Source organism: Heloderma suspectum, chromosome 1, assembly GCF_057233095.1.
Source record: "Heloderma suspectum isolate Gila_16-S chromosome 1, 16-S_ref, whole genome shotgun sequence".
In the NCBI taxonomy this organism is placed as follows: Eukaryota; Metazoa; Chordata; class Lepidosauria; order Squamata; family Helodermatidae; genus Heloderma; species Heloderma suspectum.
In genome coordinates, this window is record NC_139458.1 from 269,600,641 (window position 1) to 269,609,240 (window position 8,600).

General features: G+C 44.4%; 1 pseudogene; it reads right to left on the reverse strand.

The window, feature by feature from the left end:
* Positions 1–3,103: 3,103 nt before the first annotated feature.
* LOC146359095 (uncharacterized) lies at positions 3,104–5,759 on the reverse strand (annotated as a pseudogene).
* Between the last annotated feature and the right edge of the window lie 2,841 nt (positions 5,760–8,600).

Here is an 8,600-nt window from a genome sequence, read left to right on the forward strand (position 1 = left end):
TCCATGTTATTCAGCGCCAGCAGCAGCAGCAATGCAGCCCATATTCCCCTGCTTCTGTTTGGCCACATCCAATAGATGGGTGTTGATGACGATGCACGCAGGGCTATGATCCTCGTGTCCTGCTTGTGGGCTTCCCAGAAGCATCTGGTTGGCCACTGTCAAAAACAGCATATTGGACTAAATGGGCCTTTGGTCTGATCCAGCGCAGCTCTTCTTATCTTCTTAATATGTAGGACATCCAGGGCAGCGCCCTATTGCTTAGAGCAAGGGTTTTGAATCTCTTTTAGCCCAAGGGCCAAATTCAAGTGAAGAGAAGCTCTTGGGAGCTGCATTGCAGCAGTGAGCGGGCCTCAGCGGGGCGGGGTGGGGCAGGGGGGGCACAAAAATACCAGCATATTTTAGCTGAAAGCTCTTCCTGCCAGCAACTAAGCCTTAGGGGAGGCATTTCAACCTTTTGGAATGGGAAAGAAACTGTGCAAAAGCCAAGAAACCACCCCATGATCAGGGGTCAGGTGAAAGGGGAGTGCAGCCAGGGAGCCATGGAGGGCTGGATTGGAAACCCAGAAGGGCCATATATGGCCTGAAGCCCAGAGGTTCTCCAGTAAAGGGTTGGAGCTTTTCTTTTCTGCATCCCTTAGAGCATCCCTGTAGCGCTGCACTGGCCGTTAACAGTGTTGGGGCAGAACACAATGGGCAACTGCTTCTGGAGCTGCCAACTCATTCTGGCCCAGATGCCTGGGGGTAAAAACTCCCTAGAGACATTTTCTCTTCTCCCCTACTACAATTTAGTCACTTTCCCTAGAATAGACCTGAACAAAATGGGATCCTCCAAACCACACTCAGCCTGGCATAATAGACCTCCTGGTTTTGTTGCCTGCCTGGTTCCCTCCAGATGTGTTGAATCACAACTCCCATCATCCCCAGCCATCTGGGGGGGACAATGGGAGATGTAGCCCAACACTTCCAGAGGGCTCCAGGATGGAGAAGGCTGCCCTAGAGGCTTTCTCTATAACAGATTGCTTTCCAGAAAGACCGTTACAAGACGGACCTGTTAAGCAGGAATGTTTCTGCTTCCTCCCTAGGCTGCCACAGAACGTTACAGCCCATCTCTGCCCAGACCATTGCCTTTGGTCTGATGCTTATTGCATTTCCCATGGGGGTGCTGGCCCTGGTTCCCACTTCCCAGCAGCTGCTGATGTAAGCTCAGAGTGTAGTGAGATGAATACTATGACGACTACTTAGAAATATTGCAGCCGGTAGAGAATGAGCTCACTTGCCCCTGGGAGGCTGTTTTTGGCAGCATCCCCCCAGTGACTGTAAATATGTTCTGACTCTTATTCTGCTGGAGGCTGGAGATTGACTCCAAGAAACAGAGTCTTCTGTTGACATGCAACAAAACGTGGATCTAGCCACTGTGAGAGACAGGATAGTATGTGCACCAGTGGTCCAGCCTGGCAGTCTGATCACTGCTTGCTTTACCGAAACTGCCAAAACTTAGCAGAGCCTGGCACTACAGACCTGTGGGATGTGCAATCATTTCTGCAAAGCACAAAAGGTAGCAAACATTTTTCTACTATTTAATTCTTCATATGTTTTACCATTTCCTTTTGGTTGAAGACCTGAGTTTTGTTTTTGTTTTCTTTGCTCATGTGAAGATGTCCACACCCCCACACCCCACCCACACATAAGATGTGCTTTATTTTTCATTCCCAGCAGGCGTTTGAAGCCCTGTCTGTTTTCATCATCAGTATTCATTGCACTCACGGCAGCAAAGAAATCTCTGGGAATATAGGTCTGAGGGAGAAATTTACTGCAAATTGCTTGCTCTCTGCATAAGGCTATAAATGCCGATGTGATGCCATGGCTTCAAAAGCTGGCCTCTGAAGCCACTTTAGTTAAGTGGAAAACAGATTCTTTCTTTCTTTCTTCATTGATAGTTCTCATTATATTCAAAAGTAATACAAATGCATAGTATAATAGGATTTGAGTTCTTAGCACTGCTAATTACCTTATACTCAAACTAACATTTTTAATGCGTCTTTTACTTTGAGGTGTGATGTGACTGCATAGCAAATACAGCTTCTCCTTTCAGAGTTTGGACTCTCTCTTAGTGTAATATTTTTGTATTTAGGGGCACAATCCTATGCATGTTTAGAAAGAAAAAAGTCCTCCAACTCCCAGCATTCCCCAGCCAGCTAAGCTAAGCTGGCTGGGGAATGTTGGGAATTGTAGGACTTTTTTTCTGTCTAAACATGCATAGGATTGCACCCTAGGTGTCTTATGTGACTGCTTATCAAATGGGGACTGGTAACTTCTTACCCGCTGCTGAATACATGGAAAATAGAGAGGCACAAAGCTCATAAACACAGATGTGTTAAGAACTATATGGGGGAAACCATCATGAAGATGGCCACTCCTCTGGTGCAAGGGAATCTAGGTAAAAAAAGGTTACTTCTGTATTTTATTTATTCATTGAAAATATTTCTAAGCTGGCCATGTGTCCTCTTTTACACAGGAAAGGCCTCTATTTTGAAGGTGTCCTCTGTTTCAAGGACTGTCTTGTCCAAGTCCAGTTTAAAGAAAAAGTACAATCAGAAAGAAGAACTGGGCCTCGAGGCTGCCCATCAAGATGTAGTGTTACAAAAATTGTGTTCTTTCCCTGGTAGACTTTCTAATTTGTTTACCAAGAATGAGAGGAGGCAGAGATCTGGTCCAACATGATTTTATTCTGCAGAATAAGGCAACCCTTGGGGCTAAGGCTCCAACAAAGGTCACAATCAAGTAATGTGATCCAGAAGTTTATATAGGCAAGACCTTAGGGGGCTGTCTTACGCTTGCGCTGTGCTAATCTCTTCTAGCTGAGAAGGAGACAGAAAGCAGGCAGCGCCTTTCACATATCTAGGCATGCTCAGAGAGGTAGTCTTGTACTATAACGTAAATACATTCTTGCCATTCCTGAGTCTCTGATAAGGCACTGTGTCTTTGTTTGGCACGACAATTTCACACAGAGGAAGAAAAGACATAGCCTAGCTTATAAAATTATGGTATAACACACATATTACAACTGAAATTTCTATAACACTCCCCCCTCAAAAGGCTTTTCTTAAATCCCATACCTCTCCTTGGTCCAGCAGTGGACTACACACTTAAAGGCGCAAACTATCATCAATAGTATCATAACAAACAGAACTGCACCAATTACAAGTTGTTTCAACCATGCAAAATCAGGGAGCCAGGAAGTCAACCATAACCAAGGATCACTTGCTCCTGAATAATTCTCTCCAATCATATCTTGTAGTTTGGCGATTTCATCTTCTATGGTTTTGTTTAAATCATGGAACTTTACTTCCTTGCTTCACTAGGGTGCAGAAGCCACCTTAGCATGCTAAGAGATAATCTAAAACAAACTGATATTGGGCCACTAGCTGGCTGAGATCTTCAATTTCAGATTGCATGGCCCTTACCATTATGGCTGTGGCACTGATGGTCTTCTCTAAACAGCAAGTGAGTCCTAGGATGCTTTTTCTATTTTCTTGTGCAATAATTCCTGGGTATGAACCCAGGGTAAGCAATCCTGTAACTAGCCCGCCCCCTACCCTGTTTGGTTCTGAATCTGACAATTGTTTTCCAATAATTACAGTGTCATCACAGTTCTTACCCATCTGTCCTACAAGTTGCCCCATCCCTCCAACCTCTCTCTTTCTTCTCTCAGATTGAGGTTTTACCACTTGTACTGGGATGGTGAGATACCCAACCCCTACACATTGGTAATTCTCAGGGTGGTAATTGGTAGCCCATCCATCGAAGAAAAACCACAGGTTGGGATCTCTCATCTGCCAACCTGAGCATATGCTACCTATCCCAGCATAATTGGGAGACAACACAGGGTACTTGGGGTAAAGACTGTCAAAATCAGTGTCACCAAGATTAATGGAATAAGAATAGGAGGACTAAAACTTCTCCAAAGCCAAAACCGATCTGTGCACTGTGAATAATTTCTCAACCCATCTAGAAGAGGTTTAGCCTTGTTATAATTAAGGGCTTTATTATTCCAGACACCAGAATGTTGACAACAAAAACACATTCCCCTGGTGTAAGTCTGGAATTTGAATTTCCGAAACTCAGTCTTGCTCAATTCATCAGTGACTCTTGAAAAGAGAGTGCCCTCTTTTTGTAGAGCTCCAACTGTTACCTGTGGTTCTCTAATCAAGGCAGGCAACAAAGTGGAGTCTCTGACAGTTGATGGGTGTTTGTAGTAAAGAACAGAATCCTCCCCATTTTGCCTAAACATATGCTCAGCATGTCTCTTAAACCAGTTTCCTTTTACCTGAGTGGGAAGTGTTAAAACAACTAGACTTAAGAAGGAAAGAGTAATATGCATGTTTAAGCATCAGGAGATTGCTCTCTCTTGAACAAATACTTTAGTCCCTCTAGTGGTTTGCTACTCCAACGGTGGCCTTCAGGTGGGTCAGCTTCCGGTGTGACCCTCTCTGGTGCAGGTGATGCCTTTATGCGGGTGTGATGGATCCACTTCTTTCCTCCAGCGACTTTTATAACCATGTAAGTGGTGAGTAGAACCTGAAACAGACTCTTCCACTTCTCAGTAAGTGGTTCATCTTTCTAGGACCGGATCAGTACCCAATCACCAGGACTGAAATTATGCACTGGAGCATCCAAAGGCAAGGATTGGTATGATGCTGCGAACCTGTGAGGACAAGACAAAACAGACTGCAAAGCAGTAACATATTCTTGGATCTCTAAAGCCCTTACTTTTAAGTTTACATTTAAACTATCAGCCATAGGTAATATCCGGGGTGGGCGCCCATATAACATTTCAAAGGTATCAATTTGATACTTCCTTTGGGGGTGCACCATACTTGAGTCAAGGTGACTGGCAAGAACTGTAAGCATTTCAACTTAGTCTCTGAACAAATTTTCTAGTAAACGTTGACTTTAGGGTGTGGTTCATCCTCTTAACTTGACTTGTGGATTGAGGTTTCCAAGAGGGTGTAGCTTCCAGTTCATTTGTAATGCCTGGGCCACTGCTTGTGTCACTTGTCCAACAAAATGGGGCCTCTGATTTGATTCAATCTCTTCAAGTAACAGGAACTTAGGGACTACTTCTTTTAACAAGATCTTGGCTACTGTCTGTGCGAGCTGGGTATGCCTCAATCCATCTGGTCAATTGGTTTACTATTACTAGCAGGTACCGATAGCTATGAGTCTGGGGCAAGTCTGAAAAGTCAATTTGAAGTCTCTGAAAAGGATAGTAAGCCCATGGGCAACTTCTCATTTGAGCTGGGGGCTTAAACATCTTTGGATTTTTTTTTGAGGCACAAAGGGTAATTAGCCACTGCTCTCTGGATTTTAACATACAGTCTTGGGGCTACAATGTGTCTCACAAGTAGATCTTTTATTGCAGTTCTTCTTAAATGCATAGTTTGGTGCAAGTCTCTTACTATAAAACTCAAAAGAGGTTTGGGTATGAATACTTTGCCTCTTGGGACTACCCACCATCCATCTTCAGTTTGTTTTACCTTGTCTTCAAGGGCTTTTTCATTTTCAGCCAGGGAATAAATTAGAACCAAGTCTGTGCTCAAATATGGGATTAGGGCTCCTTCATAATGCACCTCCTCAGCTCCCATCTGTGTGGCTTCCTTTGCAGCCTTATCTGCCAAAGCATTGCCTCTTCTTTCTTCGGGATTGACACTCTTTCCATGCTCCTTCACGTGCATCACAGCTACTTCTTTTGGCTTCATCAGGCATCTAAAAGTTTCATGATCTGGGATCCGTTTGCACTCCTCTGTCCTGAAGCAGTAATGAAACCCCTTTCTTTCCACAGGACTCCGTTTGCATGTACCGTGCTGAAAGCATATCGCGAATCTGTAAATATTTTTTTTTCCTTCTCCTATTTTTAGGGCTCAAGTCAAAGCTGTTAGTTCTGCTGCTTGTGCTGACCAGTGGCTGGGAAGACACTTTTTCCATAAGGCCTTCTCGAGAGTAACTACTGCGCATCCTGTGTATCTTTTTCCATCTACCACACAGCTGGAGCCATCTACAAACACCTCAAGGTCTGGCTTTGGTAACAAGGAATCAGTGAGGTCAGGCCTGATCAGAGTCACATGACTAAAAATCTCTAAACAGTCATGACAATTTAGATCTGGCTTAGGCAGCAAGGTGACAGGATTCAAAAGATTGCTCTTTTTATATGTGAGGCCCGGGCTTGAAAGCAGGGAGATCTCATAGCATGACTGGCGTGACAGATTCAAAAACTTATCTCTATTGCTTCTCAGGATCTGAGGTATGCCATGAGGAGTATGCACCTCCATATCTGCTCCCGTTACAATTTTCTGGGCTTCTTCCACTAAAAGGGCAGTTGCTGCCACGGCTCTCAAGCAAGCAGGCCATCCCTTTGCGGTTGGATCCAGAGTCTTGGAGTAGTATCCTACAGGTCTCCAGGAAGGACCTGTCCTTTGGGTTAAAACCCCTGATGCCACTCCTTTATTTTCATGTACATAAAGCCGGTATGGTTTGTTGGGTTCTGGTAAGGCCAGAGCAGGTGGTGATACCAAGGCTTGCTTCAGTTCAAGAAAAGCCTTTTCCATTTCATTTGTCCATTTCTAGTGGATGATATTTCCCTTTGTCAAAGCTTTATACAGGGGCTTCGCCTTCCTTCCATAATCAGGTATCCACATTCTTCAAAACCCAGTGAGCCCAAGGAAGGCTTGCAACTCTCAAGGGTCTTTAGGCCTTGGTGTCTTCTGTATGACGTCTAACCAAGCAGTGCTCAGGTCTCTGGTTCCCTTCCGAATCTGGTAGTCCAAGAAGGTGACATGGGTCTGGCAAATCTGAGCTTTTTCTCTTGACACTTTATAGCCTTTCAAGTTCAATTCTTGCAGGAGGGAGATAGTAGCTTCAGCACATGAGCCCTCTGTCTGGGTGGCCAGAAGAAGGTCATCTGAATATTGAAGCAAGGACACCCATGGCCGGTCCTCTTTCCATTGCCTCAGGTCATTTTGCAATGCACCCATGAAGATTGTTGGACTCATGGTCAGTCCTTGTGGAAGGACAGCCCATAAGAGCTGAAACTTAATATGGGTATCGGGATCTTCCCATTCAAATGCAAATATTTTCTGACTGTCCTCATGTAAAGGGATTGAAAAGAACACATCCTTTAAGTCCAGTACTGAAAACCATCTGGCCTCTTTGGGAATTTAGGTTATAATGGTGTGTGGGTTTGGAACCACAGGATGATCCGCACTAATAATATTGTTGATGGCCCTTAAGTCTTAGACTAGGTGGAACTCAATCCCCTTTCCAGGTTTGGGCGGTTTCTTTACTCCAATTATAGGGGTATTAAAGGGTGAAGTTCCTTCTTTCAACCAGCCGTATTGTTTAAACTTTTTAATCAAAGGTTTCAGTTCCTTTCTGGCTTCTAGTGACAAGGGGTATTGTCTAATCTTTACTGGTTGGGCTCCAGGCTTAAGGTTGATCTGCAGAGGCTTAACAAACTTTGCCCTTGCGGGTGCCTTCCCTGCCCATACATCTTCAGGAGCCCTTTTTGCCACATCGGCTCCCCAGTAGGGATCTGCTGTACATCGCATGTTCTCATCCACATAAGCTTGCAAACACATCTGATAATTAGATCCTTGCTGCTTTGGCAACCTAACAACCATCTTGTCATCTCAAAAGAAAATTTCTGCTTGTAACTTTGTCAACAAGTCCCGACCAAGAAGTGCAACTGGGCACCTTTCAGACACAACAAATTCATGCTCTAAATGACAACTTCCAACCTTTGTGAGAAGGGGAAAGGTATAAGGGACCTTAGTAGGTTGGCCTTCAATCCCTTCAATTATTACAGTTCTGTCTTTATTAATTTGTGGCTTTGGTGCTTTTGGCAGCATGGAATAAGTTGCTCCTGTGTCAATAAGTCCCATTATTTCTCTTCCTTCCACCCTTATTGTAACCAGAGGGTCCTTCAGAGCCAGACACCTCTTCAGGGTGGAGGTCTCAGACCCTGGTCCCTGTCAATCTGATCCTTCTCCTTTCATGGCCACCATTGCCCCCCTCTTCTCCCCCTTTCGCTTTGGGCAGTCTTTTTGCCAATGTCCCCTGTCTTTACAGTAAGCACATTCATCTCTCCCCAAACACTGCTTTCTCCAAGTCTCAAAATCCTTCTTCAAACCTTTATCTGCCCAATCAGGGGCTTGCCCTGTGACTGCCATTGCATTCAAAGCTGCATTCTGTCTGACCTTCTTATCTGCTTCCTTCTTCTCTACTTTCTCATGATTCACAAACACCTTATAAGCAATCTCCATCAACTGAGGCAGAGGCATCGCTGCTGCCCCATCAGTCTTCTGCAACTTTCTCTTAATGTCTGTTGCCACTTGAGCAATAAACATCATGTTAACCATCCTTAAATTCTCTTGAGCTTAATATCACTATACTGACGGAATGCATCAAACAACCTCTGAAGGTATGCACTAGGGTCTTCAGTCAATCCCTGCCGGATTTCATATAATTTGCTTAAATTTGTAGTCTTGGGGACTGCAGTTTGAACTCCATGTAAAACGAGCCGCCTGTAGCAGATCAGCTTCTCT